The sequence below is a fragment of the Phyllobates terribilis genome, unplaced genomic scaffold (assembly GCF_046119375.1).
Source record: "Phyllobates terribilis strain yellow unplaced genomic scaffold, ASM4611937v1 Scaffold_30__1_contigs__length_15301838, whole genome shotgun sequence".
In the NCBI taxonomy this organism is placed as follows: domain Eukaryota; kingdom Metazoa; phylum Chordata; class Amphibia; order Anura; family Dendrobatidae; genus Phyllobates; species Phyllobates terribilis.
Genome location: NW_027362790.1, coordinates 9,040,829 through 9,056,692, shown reverse-complemented (window position 1 = coordinate 9,056,692; position 15,864 = coordinate 9,040,829). Strand labels below are relative to the sequence as shown.

At 44.0% G+C, this 15,864-nt stretch overlaps 8 non-coding genes across 8 annotated transcripts; all 8 read left to right on the top strand.

The window, feature by feature from the left end:
• Positions 1-652: 652 nt before the first annotated feature.
• Positions 653-843, top strand: LOC141180404 (U2 spliceosomal RNA). Its single transcript, XR_012256153.1, has one exon. It is a non-coding gene; the product is annotated as a U2 spliceosomal RNA (small nuclear RNA).
• Positions 844-1,957: 1,114 nt separating this feature from the next.
• LOC141180392 (U2 spliceosomal RNA) lies at positions 1,958-2,148 on the top strand. Its single transcript, XR_012256142.1, has one exon. It is a non-coding gene; the product is annotated as a U2 spliceosomal RNA (small nuclear RNA).
• Positions 2,149-3,262: 1,114 nt separating this feature from the next.
• Positions 3,263-3,453, top strand: LOC141180380 (U2 spliceosomal RNA). Its single transcript, XR_012256131.1, has one exon. It is a non-coding gene; the product is annotated as a U2 spliceosomal RNA (small nuclear RNA).
• Positions 3,454-4,568: 1,115 nt separating this feature from the next.
• LOC141180367 (U2 spliceosomal RNA) lies at positions 4,569-4,759 on the top strand. The gene has a single exon (XR_012256120.1). It is a non-coding gene; the product is annotated as a U2 spliceosomal RNA (small nuclear RNA).
• Positions 4,760-10,915: 6,156 nt separating this feature from the next.
• LOC141179883 (U2 spliceosomal RNA) lies at positions 10,916-11,110 on the top strand. Its single transcript, XR_012255826.1, has one exon. It is a non-coding gene; the product is annotated as a U2 spliceosomal RNA (small nuclear RNA).
• A 1,115-nt stretch (positions 11,111-12,225) lies between these two features.
• On the top strand, positions 12,226-12,416 carry LOC141180354 (U2 spliceosomal RNA). The gene has a single exon (XR_012256108.1). It is a non-coding gene; the product is annotated as a U2 spliceosomal RNA (small nuclear RNA).
• A 1,115-nt stretch (positions 12,417-13,531) lies between these two features.
• Positions 13,532-13,722, top strand: LOC141180342 (U2 spliceosomal RNA). The gene has a single exon (XR_012256097.1). It is a non-coding gene; the product is annotated as a U2 spliceosomal RNA (small nuclear RNA).
• Positions 13,723-14,837: 1,115 nt separating this feature from the next.
• Positions 14,838-15,028, top strand: LOC141179412 (U2 spliceosomal RNA). The gene has a single exon (XR_012255430.1). It is a non-coding gene; the product is annotated as a U2 spliceosomal RNA (small nuclear RNA).
• Positions 15,029-15,864: the final 836 nt, after the last annotated feature.

Here is a 15,864-nt window from a genome sequence, read left to right as displayed (position 1 = left end):
GGTTTGCTACAATGCCTTTTCTGAAACGTTGTCTCCTTCTGCTGGAACACTGACTTCTTTCATTTAATGCCTGCAGACTATAAAAGAGAACCCAACCCAAAAAGTTTGGTTGATTAGTCTGTGGCATTCTGTTAAACTGTTGCTTATGGCGGTCTCTGTGAGCTTCTCAGCGACATTCAGCCAGCCAGGTATCCTGCCTGCAGTAGATGGAATGTGGCAATGGAACGCTGGCTGCGCGTGTCATAATAGGCTCTGAGCCTTTATATACCTGTGCACAGCAGCAGCCACCTTCAGTCTGCTGCTGGACAGCCAGCAGCAGCAGCAGCAGGAGAGGTATGTAATCAGGAGCCCTCCTGCTAAGGGTAGACAGCTGCTCGTTCCACCCCACCCCCCGCCTTAATTGGTTCTCCTCCCTTCCAACGGTGTTGAGGCGGGTGGGAACAGCAGGGGGTGAAGGTGCTGTGTTTAAAGAGGTGGAGTTATGCAGATCTAAAACGCGTGGATTGCAGCAGCAGCAAGCCGAAAAGTGCAGGCATGTAAGGGATCTAGAGGTTGACAACATGTCTTCTTAACGGGAGTCCAGGAGCTCATCTCCACAAATGGACTTTTCAGGATCCTTGGGTGGCTCCGTAGTTTGAAACCAATTCTGGTTATCGCTTCTCGGCCTTTTGGCTAAGATCAAGTGTAGTATCTGTTCTTATCAGTTTAATATCTGATACGTCCCCTATCTGGGGACCATATATTAAATGGATTTTTAGAACAGGGAGATGGAAAAAGAGCTTGCTCTGTCCACTCCACGCATTGACCTGGTATTGCAGTATCTCCAGGACCGGTGCACCCCTTCTTTAATGCAGTTTCTAAAATCAGAAAGAATTGAATTCAATGTTTTTTGTTCATTTTGCTTGTTTGTCGGATTTTGGGATGGACTCTTTGGCTTTGCTTTTCTTCTCCTCATTGGATTTTTCATGTTCAAAGTTGCAGAAGCCAGATTACAAGCTCATTTTGGTTCAACTTCAGCAACTGTGCATTGCATTGCCATGTAATGTGATGCAATGCTATCTTTCTAGCTCTCCCTTTTTACTTCCTTTTGGATAAACAGACATATTACGCAAGCATTTTGGAGCTTTCACCTAAATAACTACAGGTGGTGAGATAAGCTGCACAATATAATTGACCTTTCAGTATATTGTTGCACACACACCATCTATTTAGCAAATGCCCTTGTTATCAACAGCAGCCTTTTAAACTCACCTGAGCTAACAGGTATGTGCGCTGGTTACTCTGCTGCGCTTAAAATTTCTTTTTTGGTTTGCTACAATGCCTTTTCTGAAACGTTGTCTCCTTCTGCTGGAACACTGACTTCTTTCATTTAATGCCTGCAGACTATAAAAGAGAACCCAACCCAAAAAGTTTGGTTGATTAGTCTGTGGCATTCTGTTAAACTGTTGCTTATGGCGGTCTCTGTGAGCTTCTCAGCGACATTCAGCCAGCCAGGTATCCTGCCTGCAGTAGATGGAATGTGGCAATGGAACGCTGGCTGCGCGTGTCATAATAGGCTCTGAGCCTTTATATACCTGTGCACAGCAGCAGCCACCTTCAGTCTGCTGCTGGACAGCCAGCAGCAGCAGCAGCAGGAGAGGTATGTAATCAGGAGCCCTCCTGCTAAGGGTAGACAGCTGCTCGTTCCACCCCACCCCCCGCCTTAATTGGTTCTCCTCCCTTCCAACGGTGTTGAGGCGGGTGGGAACAGCAGGGGGTGAAGGTGCTGTGTTTAAAGAGGTGGAGTTATGCAGATCTAAAACGCGTGGATTGCAGCAGCAGCAAGCCGAAAAGTGCAGGCATGTAAGGGATCTAGAGGTTGACAACATGTCTTCTTAACGGGAGTCCAGGAGCTCATCTCCACAAATGGACTTTTCAGGATCCTTGGGTGGCTCCGTACTTGAAACCAATTCTGGTTATCGCTTCTCGGCCTTTTGGCTAAGATCAAGTGTAGTATCTGTTCTTATCAGTTTAATATCTGATACGTCCCCTATCTGGGGACCATATATTAAATGGATTTTTAGAACAGGGAGATGGAAAAAGAGCTTGCTCTGTCCACTCCACGCATTGACCTGGTATTGCAGTATCTCCAGGACCGGTGCACCCCTTCTTTAATGCAGTTTCTAAAATCAGAAAGAATTGAATTCAATGTTTTTTGTTCATTTTGCTTGTTTGTCGGATTTTGGGATGGACTCTTTGGCTTTGCTTTTCTTCTCCTCATTGGATTTTTCATGTTCAAAGTTGCAGAAGCCAGATTACAAGCTCATTTTGGTTCAACTTCAGCAACTGTGCATTGCATTGCCATGTAATGTGATGCAATGCTATCTTTCTAGCTCTCCCTTTTTACTTCCTTTTGGATAAACAGACATATTAGGCAAGCATTTTGGAGCTTTCACCTAAATAACTACAGGTGGTGAGATAAGCTGCACAATATAATTGACCTTTCAGTATATTGTTGCACACACACCATCTATTTAGCAAATGCCCTTGTTATCAACAGCAGCCTTTTAAACTCACCTGAGCTAACAGGTATGTGCGCTGGTTACTCTGCTGCGCTTAAAATTTCTTTTTTGGTTTGCTACAATGCCTTTTCTGAAACATTGTCTCCTTCTGCTGGAACACTGACTTCTTTCATTTAATGCCTGCAGACTATAAAAGGGAACCCAACCCAAAAAGTTTGGTTGATTAGTCTGTGGCATTCTGTTAAACTGTTGCTTATGGCGGTCTCTGTGAGCTTCTCAGCGACATTCAGCCAGCCAGGTATCCTGCCTGCAGTAGATGGAATGTGGCAATGGAACGCTGGCTGCGTGTGTCATAATAGGCTCTGAGCCTTTATATACCTGTGCACAGCAGCAGCCACCTTCAGTCTGCTGCTGGACAGCCAGCAGCAGCAGCAGCAGGAGAGGTATGTAATCAGGAGCCCTCCTGCTAAGGGTAGACAGCTGCTCGTTCCACCCCACCCCCCGCCTTAATTGGTTCTCCTCCCTTCCAACGGTGTTGAGGCGGGTGGGAACAGCAGGGGTGAAGGTGCTGTGTTTAAAGAGGTGGAGTTATGCAGATCTAAAACGCGTGGATTGCAGCAGCAGCAAGCCGAAAAGTGCAGGCATGTAAGGGATCTAGAGGTTGACAACATGTCTTCTTAACGGGAGTCCAGGAGCTCATCTCCACAAATGGACTTTTCAGGATCCTTGGGTGGCTCCGTAGTTTGAAACCAATTCTGGTTATCGCTTCTCGGCCTTTTGGCTAAGATCAAGTGTAGTATCTGTTCTTATCAGTTTAATATCTGATACGTCCCCTATCTGGGGACCATATATTAAATGGATTTTTAGAACAGGGAGATGGAAAAAGAGCTTGCTCTGTCCACTCCACGCATTGACCTGGTATTGCAGTATCTCCAGGACCGGTGCACCCCTTCTTTAATGCAGTTTCTAAAATCAGAAAGAATTGAATTCAATGTTTTTTGTTCATTTTGCTTGTTTGTCGGATTTTGGGATGGACTCTTTGGCTTTGCTTTTCTTCTCCTCATTGGATTTTTCATGTTCAAAGTTGCAGAAGCCAGATTACAAGCTCATTTTGGTTCAACTTCAGCAATTGTGCATTGCATTGCCATGTAATGTGATGCAATGCTATCTTTCTAGCTCTCCCTTTTTACTTCCTTTTGGATAAACAGACATATTAGGCAAGCATTTTGGAGCTTTCACCTAAATAACTACAGGTGGTGAGATAAGCTGCACAATATAATTGACCTTTCAGTATATTGTTGCACACACACCATCTATTTAGCAAATGCCCTTGTTATCAACAGCAGCCTTTTAAACTCACCTGAGCTAACAGGTATGTGCGCTGGTTACTCTGCTGCGCTTAAAATTTCTTTTTTGGTTTGCTACAATGCCTTTTCTGAAACGTTGTCTCCTTCTGCTGGAACACTGACTTCTTTCATTTAATGCCTGCAGACTATAAAAGAGAACCCAACCCAAAAAGTTTGGTTGATTAGTCTGTGGCATTCTGTTAAACTGTTGCTTATGGCGGTCTCTGTGAGCTTCTCAGCGACATTCAGCCAGCCAGGTATCCTGCCTGCAGTAGATGGAATGTGGCAATGGAACGCTGGCTGCGCGTGTCATAATAGGCTCTGAGCCTTTATATACCTGTGCACAGCAGCAGCCACCTTCAGTCTGCTGCTGGACAGCCAGCAGCAGCAGCAGCAGGAGAGGTATGTAATCAGGAGCCCTCCTGCTAAGGGTAGACAGCTGCTCGTTCCACCCCACCCCCCGCCTTAATTGGTTCTCCTCCCTTCCAACGGTGTTGAGGCGGGTGGGAACAGCAGGGGGTGAAGGTGCTGTGTTTAAAGAGGTGGAGTTATGCAGATCTAAAACGCGTGGATTGCAGCAGCAGCAAGCCGAAAAGTGCAGGCATGTAAGGGATCTAGAGGTTGACAACATGTCTTCTTAACGGGAGTCCAGGAGCTCATCTCCACAAATGGACTTTTCAGGATCCTTGGGTGGCTCCGTAGTTTGAAACCAATTCTGGTTATCGCTTCTCGGCCTTTTGGCTAAGATCAAGTGTAGTATCTGTTCTTATCAGTTTAATATCTGATACGTCCCCTATCTGGGGACCATATATTAAATGGATTTTTAGAACAGGGAGATGGAAAAAGAGCTTGCTCTGTCCACTCCACGCATTGACCTGGTATTGCAGTATCTCCAGGACCGGTGCACCCCTTCTTTAATGCAGTTTCTAAAATCAGAAAGAATTGAATTCAATTTTTTTGTTCATTTTGCTTGTTTGTCGGATTTTGGGATGGACTCTTTGGCTTTGCTTTTCTTCTCCTCATTGGATTTTTCATGTTCAAAGTTGCAGAAGCCAGATTACAAGCTCATTTTGGTTCAACTTCAGCAACTGTGCATTGCATTGCCATGTAATGTGATGCAATGCTATCTTTCTAGCTCTCCCTTTTTACTTCCTTTTGGATAAACAGACATATTAGGCAAGCATTTTGGAGCTTTCACCTAAATAACTACAGGTGGTGAGATAAGCTGCACAATATAATTGACCTTTCAGTATATTGTTGCACACACACCATCTATTTAGCAAATGCCCTTGTTATCAACAGCAGCCTTTTAAACTCACCTGAGCTAACAGGTATGTGCGCTGGTTACTCTGCTGCGCTTAAAATTTCTTTTTTGGTTTGCTACAATGCCTTTTCTGAAACGTTGTCTCCTTCTGCTGGAACACTGACTTCTTTCATTTAATGCCTGCAGACTATAAAAGAGAACCCAACCCAAAAAGTTTGGTTGATTAGTCTGTGGCATTCTGTTAAACTGTTGCTTATGGCGGTCTCTGTGAGCTTCTCAGCGACATTCAGCCAGCCAGGTATCCTGCCTGCAGTAGATGGAATGTGGCAATGGAACGCTGGCTGCGCGTGTCATAATAGGCTCTGAGCCTTTATATACCTGTGCACAGCAGCAGCCACCTTCAGTCTGCTGCTGGACAGCCAGCAGCAGCAGCAGCAGGAGAGGTATGTAATCAGGAGCCCTCCTGCTAAGGGTAGACAGCTGCTCGTTCCACCCCACCCCCCGCCTTAATTGGTTCTCCTCCCTTCCAACGGTGTTGAGGCGGGTGGGAACAGCAGGGGGTGAAGGTGCTGTGTTTAAAGAGGTGGAGTTATGCAGATCTAAAACGCGTGGATTGCAGCAGCAGCAAGCCGAAAAGTGCAGGCATGTAAGGGATCTAGAGGTTGACAACATGTCTTCTTAACGGGAGTCCAGGAGCTCATCTCCACAAATGGACTTTTCAGGATCCTTGGGTGGCTCCGTAGTTTGAAACCAATTCTGGTTATCGCTTCTCGGCCTTTTGGCTGCGATCGTATGACTGTACCTTGATTGGTGCGAGTCTCCTGGAGGAATCCGGACCCTTTTGTGGAGGATTTTCTGCTTTTTCCTGTGGTATTCCATACCGACAGAATCCAAGATGTCTTTTGTGAAGAACACCATCCGTTTGTCCGTGGATCCATCTGACCAGAACAAGAACAACGTGGTTTTCATTGTCCAAGACATCGTTGAAGGCAAAGCTGGAGCAAGACGTTCTGAGATCTTCAGTGTCAACGAATTTTCACGTCAAGGTAATTATGACGTTACCTTTATGGACCAGGATGTTTGCCTTAATGTCTTTGAATGGCTCCGTGGTCACTCTAGTGACCCCTGCTTGGAAGGAGTTAGATGGGAACCTTTGTTTGGTCTGCAAGAAAAGGAGGTGACTGTGACTGTCTATAACCCTTTTACAGACCCTGAGCTGCTGGAGTGCTTCCTCTCTCGCTACTGTGAATATGTGCGGAAGGGAGTGAAGCAAGTCAATTGTCTAGGAATCTTTAACTGTCAGTATAAATTCCGTGTGAAATTGAAAAGGGATCCTGACAGTGTGGGGGGCTTTAGACACCCTCCATCAAATTTTTCCGTTGCAGGCCATAGAGGTTTCCTCTTTTACCCAGGCCAGCCCATGTTTTGCCGTAGATGCTTTTCTTTCGGACATACCATGGTAACATGCCTTAAAGGGCAGTGTTGCCGAAATTGCAGAAAGGAGGGGCATATGGCCAACCAGTGTCCAGAGGCCAAGTCCTGTGATGTCTGTGGGAGTAGTGATCACATGTATAAGGACTGTCCTATGAGTGCACCTAGACGTTCTGATAAAGAACAGAAGGAGGAGGAGCTGGAGAGGAGGCAGATGGCAAGCGCACTGAAAGTGCTGGAAAGATTGGAGAGGGAGGAGAGAGAGGGAAGGAGGCGGGAAACTGGTAGAGCCTCTCCCTCTACGGCGCCAGAGGAGGTGTCCCTGAGACCATGTTCTTCTTCTGCTGAAGAAATGAGGAAGAAGCGGAGGGAAGAAAAGGAGTTCTGGAGGGAAGTGGCAAAGGTGGAGAAAAAGGCAGTGTCTGCAAGAATATCTAGGAAAGTGGTGGAAGCAGAGCTGCCTGAGATGATGACTTTTGGAGAGGCAATGGACGCAACAGGATGTGAAGTGCAAATCTCGGAACCCGACAGTCCTGAACACCCTTCGGGTCCTGAAAACATTGAAGATTTTTCTTCGGAGGATGATAGGGGTGCAAATAAGAGTCGTAGGGAGGATGGTGGGGGCAGTGATGATGCAGATTTTAGTGAGCCTCAGAGGAAGATCAGAACTGCCAGAATGAGGAGTGTGGCTGGTGAAGCCAGCGGGTCGGAAACCAGCTGTTCTGTTCTGATGGCGGAGGAGGATAGTGGTGGTGCTGGATAGTGTCACCATATAATATTGTAAATGTTTTTTCTTTTTGTCCTCTTGTGAGCTTTGGTTTAGGCCAAAGGCTATTTCTTTGTGTAATTGGTGAAGGAGTAGAAGTATTATGGGATTTACCATAGTGTCCCAAAACGTAAGAGTGTTTAAAAGTAAAGTAAGAAGAGCTGCTATTTTTGAGTTTTTAGCTATGCAAAATGCATCTATTTTTTGTTTACAAGAATGTGGGGTAGTGGATGGTGTGAAAGGGGATGAATGGTCTTATGGAGCGTCTGTGTGGTCGGGGAGTGCATGTAATAAGAATGATGGTGTGGGTATTTTGGTTAAAGGAAGGGAGGTTGTTTTGAGTGATTATTTGGTTATTGAGGTGGGGAGATGTATCCTTGCTAATTTTGTATACAAGAATGTAAAGTTTTGTGTTATTAATGTTTATGCGCCAGTTGAAAAAAATGAGCGCAAAAATTTATTTGAAAAAATTTTAAGCTTTTTGTTCCAGGAAGAATACCTGTGGTAATTGTGGGTGATATGAACTGTGATGTGGGGAGAGTGAATGTGGATGTGTCTGGGAAAGCATTATTGGAGTTAGTGAATGATTTTGGGTTGTGTGATATGCAGCGCGTGTGTAACATGAATCCTTTGTTGAACACTTTCTTTTCTGAGAGTGGTAGGGTACAATCCAGATTGGATTATTGTTTTATTTCTAAAAATATGGTTTCTGTTAATTATAGGCAGGAAAACGTTCTTTTTTCAGATCATGTGTGTATGTTGTGTGAGTTGGATATAAAAGTTGATGGAGTGTTTGGGAGAGGATTGTGGAAGTTAAATGTTAAACTGTTAGAGAATGAAGATGTGAGAAAGGAGTATGAAAGGTGGTATGAAGAATGGTGTAAGCATAAAAATGAGTTTGGGAATGTTTGTGAGTGGTGGGACTGGGTGAAGAAACAAGCAAAAATGTTCTTTAAAAATTTAGGATACAAGTATGCAGCAATTAAAAGAGAGAGTTTTGTTAAACTGAACGCGCGGTTGAGCGTTTTGTATAAGTTAAGGGAAGGAGGAGTTGAGGTGGAGGAGGATATTTTAGAGGTAAAAAAGGAGATTAGTGAGTTTTTGTTGGAGAGAGGGAGAAGCATAGTGTTTAGGGCAAAGATTGATAAGATGGAGCAGGATGAGAAATGTTCTCGGTTTTTCTTTAAAAAAGTTTTTGGAAAGAAACAGAGTATGAGCGTGGTGTATGGAGCAGATGGAAGTGAGGTGAGTGGAGAGGATATGTGTGAAGAGGTGGCTAAGTTTTATGAGGATCTGTATGCAGTGAAACAGAGGGATGAATGTTTGGAGAATGATGTTTTGAGTGTGTTAGAGAGTAAGTTGAGTGAAGCAGAAAGAGAGAGAGTGATGGGTGAGGTGACTGGTGATGAGGTATGGAAGGTTATGTGTAGTATGGCTTTGAATAAGACGCCGGGGGAGGATGGCCTCCCAGTAGAATTTTATCGTGTGATGTGGGGTGTGATTGGTAAGGACTTTGTGGATGTATGTAAGTATATGTGGGGAAACATGGAGGTGACTGAGAGTATGCGTGCAGGTTTGGTTGTGTTAATTCCTAAGAAAGGGGATTTGAAAAGTCTGAGGAATTGGAGGCCAATAACGTTACTTAATTGTGATTATAAAATCTATGCAAAACTTATGGCTAATAGGATGCGTGATGTGATAGAGAGTGTGATTGGGGATGAGCAGTGTTGTGCGGTACCTGGGAGGCGGATTCATGAGTGTGTGTGTATGTTAAGAGATTGTCTATGGGATTGCATGGGTCGTAAGAAGAGTGTATTTTTGTTAAGTTTGGATTTTGAAAAGGCTTATGATAGGTTGTCGCATGGTTTTTTGTTCAGAGTGTTGTTAAAAATGGGTTTTCCGGCTGATTTTGTTGGGCGAGTGAGAAGTTTGTATGCGGGTGTTTATAGCTGTGTTTTAATGAATGGGTATGTGGGTAGGAAAGTGAATGTGTTTTCGGGTGTGCGACAGGGGTGTCCTTTGTCCCCTGTAGCATTTATTTGTGCAATTGAGCCATTGTTGTGTATGCTGAGGAAAGATAAGGTAATTCGTGGTGTGCAAGTGCCGGGAGGTGGAGGAAAAGAATGGAAGGTGAGTGGTTATATGGATGACGTGTGTGTATTATGTGATTCTGAATGTTCGGTGAGGCGGGTGAAGTTGTTAGTGTCTATTTTTTGTGGTGCATCTGCGTTTAAAGTGAATTGGGAAAAGAGTGAGTGTAAGGGTTTTGGAGGCGGAAGTTTAAGTAGGGATGTAGGTGTGAATGTAGTGAATGGACCTATTAAAGTTTTGGGTGTGAAGTTTTCAGAGAGTTTGGATGGGAAAGAAAGTTGGGATGATGCGAAAGGAAAAGTTGAGCAGAAGTTGAATTTTTGGAAATTGAGGAGTTTATCCTTTTTTGGGAAGATTTTAATTGTTAAGAGTGTGGTGTTGCCAATATTTTTATATATTGCGGTAGTATTTCCACCAGGATATATGTGTATGAGAAGCTTGAATAGAATTTTATTTGTTTTTTTGTGGAACTCCAAAATGGAGAGAGCTAGGAGAGAAATTTTGGTTAAAAGAGTGGAAAAAGGTGGTTTGGGTTTTCCAAATTTGGACGTGTTTTTTGGTGTGAATATCGTTGTGTTTGTTTTGAAAGTGATTAGGGCGGATGGAAAGTTTTCATCTATGTGTAGGTATTTATTTGGAGCGTATTTGTTTCGTTTAAAGTGGCAAGAAAGGGATTTGCGATGTCCGATTGCTTTTGAGGTGCCTGTATGGTATGTGTGGGTTTATAAGTTTTTGGTGAGGTATGAACTGTGTGATGCAGATGTGAGATTGCTGGAGAATAAGAAGGCTGTGTATAGGATGATTGAATGTAGAGAGGTACAATGTGGAATAAATATGGTTAGGGGTGGTGATGTGCAGAAGGTTTGGAAGAAAGCGCGGATGAGTGGTATGACCAACAAACAGAGTGAAGTTGTGTGGCAGTCTTTACATGGAGTATTACCTGTGAGAGAATTTCAGAGGAATAGAGGTTTGGTGAGGAGTGAAATGTGTCCAAGAAATGGCTGTGGTGGAAGGGAAAGTGTGTTGCATGTTTTTTGGAATTGCCAGTATGCTAGAGATGTGATTGGGAGAATGGGGCCTTTGTGTAAAGAATTGTGTGGTGTGAATTTGTTGTCTTTTGAGTTGTTTATGTTTGGTTTGGGAATATGTGATGGGACGAAGGAAAGAGTCTTGTGGTTGATGCTTGCATGTATAAAGGAAGTGTTATGGGATGTGAGGAATGTGTATGTGTTTAAAAGGAAGGAAATTGCTGTAAAGGATAGTGTGAAGGTGATTTTGGGGAAGATGTATGTGTGTTTCCTATGGGACAAAAAGAGGAGAGGGGAAGTGGATGCGGAGGGAATATGGAAAGTTAAAAAGTGGAGATATATTGTTAGTACCTCTTGATTTTTGTTATTGTTGTTTTGAAATATGAAATAAATATTTCCGATGATGATGGGGACAGCAAATTGCGTATTGGATTTGACGCAGCTGTTTTGATGGAATTTTCCTTTGTCTGGTTTCCATAGACTGTGGAATTTCCTCGTCTGAGGAGAAAAAAAAAAAAAAAAAAAAAAAATCTGTTCTTATCAGTTTAATATCTGATACGTCCCCTATCTGGGGACCATATATTAAATGGATTTTTAGAACAGGGAGATGGAAAAAGAGCTTGCTCTGTCCACTCCACGCATTGACCTGGTATTGCAGTATCTCCAGGACCGGTGCACCCCTTCTTTAATGCAGTTTCTAAAATCAGAAAGAATTGAATTCAATGTTTTTTGTTCATTTTGCTTGTTTGTCGGATTTTGGGATGGACTCTTTGGCTTTGCTTTTCTTCTCCTCATTGGATTTTTCATGTTCAAAGTTGCAGAAGCCAGATTACAAGCTCATTTTGGTTCAACTTCAGCAACTGTGCATTGCATTGCCATGTAATGTGATGCAATGCTATCTTTCTAGCTCTCCCTTTTTACTTCCTTTTGGATAAACAGACATATTAGGCAAGCATTTTGGAGCTTTCACCTAAATAACTACAGGTGGTGAGATAAGCTGCACAATATAATTGACCTTTCAGTATATTGTTGCACACACACCATCTATTTAGCAAATGCCCTTGTTATCAACAGCAGCCTTTTAAACTCACCTGAGCTAACAGGTATGTGCGCTGGTTACTCTGCTGCGCTTAAAATTTCTTTTTTGGTTTGCTACAATGCCTTTTCTGAAACGTTGTCTCCTTCTGCTGGAACACTGACTTCTTTCATTTAATGCCTGCAGACTATAAAAGAGAACCCAACCCAAAAAGTTTGGTTGATTAGTCTGTGGCATTCTGTTAAACTGTTGCTTATGGCGGTCTCTGTGAGCTTCTCAGCGACATTCAGCCAGCCAGGTATCCTGCCTGCAGTAGATGGAATGTGGCAATGGAACGCTGGCTGCGCGTGTCATAATAGGCTCTGAGCCTTTATATACCTGTGCACAGCAGCAGCCACCTTCAGTCTGCTGCTGGACAGCCAGCAGCAGCAGCAGCAGGAGAGGTATGTAATCAGGAGCCCTCCTGCTAAGGGTAGACAGCTGCTCGTTCCACCCCACCCCCCGCCTTAATTGGTTCTCCTCCCTTCCAACGGTGTTGAGGCGGGTGGGAACAGCAGGGGGTGAAGGTGCTGTGTTTAAAGAGGTGGAGTTATGCAGATCTAAAACGCGTGGATTGCAGCAGCAGCAAGCCGAAAAGTGCAGGCATGTAAGGGATCTAGAGGTTGACAACATGTCTTCTTAACGGGAGTCCAGGAGCTCATCTCCACAAATGGACTTTTCAGGATCCTTGGGTGGCTCCGTAGTTTGAAACCAATTCTGGTTATCGCTTCTCGGCCTTTTGGCTAAGATCAAGTGTAGTATCTGTTCTTATCAGTTTAATATCTGATACGTCCCCTATCTGGGGACCATATATTAAATGGATTTTTAGAACAGGGAGATGGAAAAAGAGCTTGCTCTGTCCACTCCACGCATTGACCTGGTATTGCAGTATCTCCAGGACCGGTGCACCCCTTCTTTAATGCAGTTTCTAAAATCAGAAAGAATTGAATTCAATGTTTTTTGTTCATTTTGCTTGTTTGTCGGATTTTGGGATGGACTCTTTGGCTTTGCTTTTCTTCTCCTCATTGGATTTTTCATGTTCAAAGTTGCAGAAGCCAGATTACAAGCTCATTTTGGTTCAACTTCAGCAACTGTGCATTGCATTGCCATGTAATGTGATGCAATGCTATCTTTCTAGCTCTCCCTTTTTACTTCCTTTTGGATAAACAGACATATTAGGCAAGCATTTTGGAGCTTTCACCTAAATAACTACAGGTGGTGAGATAAGCTGCACAATATAATTGACCTTTCAGTATATTGTTGCACACACACCATCTATTTAGCAAATGCCCTTGTTATCAACAGCAGCCTTTTAAACTCACCTGAGCTAACAGGTATGTGCGCTGGTTACTCTGCTGCGCTTAAAATTTCTTTTTTGGTTTGCTACAATGCCTTTTCTGAAACGTTGTCTCCTTCTGCTGGAACACTGACTTCTTTCATTTAATGCCTGCAGACTATAAAAGAGAACCCAACCCAAAAAGTTTGGTTGATTAGTCTGTGGCATTCTGTTAAACTGTTGCTTATGGCGGTCTCTGTGAGCTTCTCAGCGACATTCAGCCAGCCAGGTATCCTGCCTGCAGTAGATGGAATGTGGCAATGGAACGCTGGCTGCGCGTGTCATAATAGGCTCTGAGCCTTTATATACCTGTGCACAGCAGCAGCCACCTTCAGTCTGCTGCTGGACAGCCAGCAGCAGCAGCAGCAGGAGAGGTATGTAATCAGGAGCCCTCCTGCTAAGGGTAGACAGCTGCTCGTTCCACCCCACCCCCCGCCTTAATTGGTTCTCCTCCCTTCCAACGGTGTTGAGGCGGGTGGGAACAGCAGGGGGTGAAGGTGCTGTGTTTAAAGAGGTGGAGTTATGCAGATCTAAAACGCGTGGATTGCAGCAGCAGCAAGCCGAAAAGTGCAGGCATGTAAGGGATCTAGAGGTTGACAACATGTCTTCTTAACGGGAGTCCAGGAGCTCATCTCCACAAATGGACTTTTCAGGATCCTTGGGTGGCTCCGTAGTTTGAAACCAATTCTGGTTATCGCTTCTCGGCCTTTTGGCTAAGATCAAGTGTAGTATCTGTTCTTATCAGTTTAATATCTGATACGTCCCCTATCTGGGGACCATATATTAAATGGATTTTTAGAACAGGGAGATGGAAAAAGAGCTTGCTCTGTCCACTCCACGCATTGACCTGGTATTGCAGTATCTCCAGGACCGGTGCACCCCTTCTTTAATGCAGTTTCTAAAATCAGAAAGAATTGAATTCAATGTTTTTTGTTCATTTTGCTTGTTTGTCGGATTTTGGGATGGACTCTTTGGCTTTGCTTTTCTTCTCCTCATTGGATTTTTCATGTTCAAAGTTGCAGAAGCCAGATTACAAGCTCATTTTGGTTCAACTTCAGCAACTGTGCATTGCATTGCCATGTAATGTGATGCAATGCTATCTTTCTAGCTCTCCCTTTTTACTTCCTTTTGGATAAACAGACATATTAGGCAAGCATTTTGGAGCTTTCACCTAAATAACTACAGGTGGTGAGATAAGCTGCACAATATAATTGACCTTTCAGTATATTGTTGCACACACACCATCTATTTAGCAAATGCCCTTGTTATCAACAGCAGCCTTTTAAACTCACCTGAGCTAACAGGTATGTGCGCTGGTTACTCTGCTGCGCTTAAAATTTCTTTTTTGGTTTGCTACAATGCCTTTTCTGAAACGTTGTCTCCTTCTGCTGGAACACTGACTTCTTTCATTTAATGCCTGCAGACTATAAAAGAGAACCCAACCCAAAAAGTTTGGTTGATTAGTCTGTGGCATTCTGTTAAACTGTTGCTTATGGCGGTCTCTGTGAGCTTCTCAGCGACATTCAGCCAGCCAGGTATCCTGCCTGCAGTAGATGGAATGTGGCAATGGAACGCTGGCTGCGCGTGTCATAATAGGCTCTGAGCCTTTATATACCTGTGCACAGCAGCAGCCACCTTCAGTCTGCTGCTGGACAGCCAGCAGCAGCAGCAGCAGGAGAGGTATGTAATCAGGAGCCCTCCTGCTAAGGGTAGACAGCTGCTCGTTCCACCCCACCCCCCGCCTTAATTGGTTCTCCTCCCTTCCAACGGTGTTGAGGCGGGTGGGAACAGCAGGGGGTGAAGGTGCTGTGTTTAAAGAGGTGGAGTTATGCAGATCTAAAACGCGTGGATTGCAGCAGCAGCAAGCCGAAAAGTGCAGGCATGTAAGGGATCTAGAGGTTGACAACATGTCTTCTTAACGGGAGTCCAGGAGCTCATCTCCACAAATGGACTTTTCAGGATCCTTGGGTGGCTCCGTAGTTTGAAACCAATTCTGGTTATCGCTTCTCGGCCTTTTGGCTAAGATCAAGTGTAGTATCTGTTCTTATCAGTTTAATATCTGATACGTCCCCTATCTGGGGACCATATATTAAATGCATTTTTAGAACAGGGAGATGGAAAAAGAGCTTGCTCTGTCCACTCCACGCATTGACCTGGTATTGCAGTATCTCCAGGACCGGTGCACCCCTTCTTTAATGCAGTTTCTAAAATCAGAAAGAATTGAATTCAATGTTTTTTGTTCATTTTGCTTGTTTGTCGGATTTTGGGATGGACTCTTTGGCTTTGCTTTTCTTCTCCTCATTGGATTTTTCATGTTCAAAGTTGCAGAAGCCAGATTACAAGCTCATTTTGGTTCAACTTCAGCAACTGTGCATTGCATTGCCATGTAATGTGATGCAATGCTATCTTTCTAGCTCTCCCTTTTTACTTCCTTTTGGATAAACAGACATATTAGGCAAGCATTTTGGAGCTTTCACCTAAATAACTACAGGTGGTGAGATAAGCTGCACAATATAATTGACCTTTCAGTATATTGTTGCACACACACCATCTATTTAGCAAATGCCCTTGTTATCAACAGCAGCCTTTTAAACTCACCTGAGCTAACAGGTATGTGCGCTGGTTACTCTGCTGCGCTTAAAATTTCTTTTTTGGTTTGCTACAATGCCTTTTCTGAAACGTTGTCTCCTTCTGCTGGGACACTGACTTCTTTCATTTAATGCCTGCAGACTATAAAAGAGAACCCAACCCAAAAAGTTTGGTTGATTAGTCTGTGGGATTCTGTTAAACTGTTGCTTATGGCGGTCTCTGTGAGCTTCTCAGCGACATTCAGCCAGCCAGGTATCCTGCCTGCAGTAGATGGAATGTGGCAATGGAACGCTGGCTGCGCGTGTCATAATAGGCTCTGAGCCTTTATATACCTGTGCACAGCAGCAGCCACCTTCAGTCTGCTGCTGGACAGCCAGCAGCAGCAGCAGCAGGAGAGGTATGTAATCAGGAGCCCTCCTGCTAAGGGTAGACAGCTG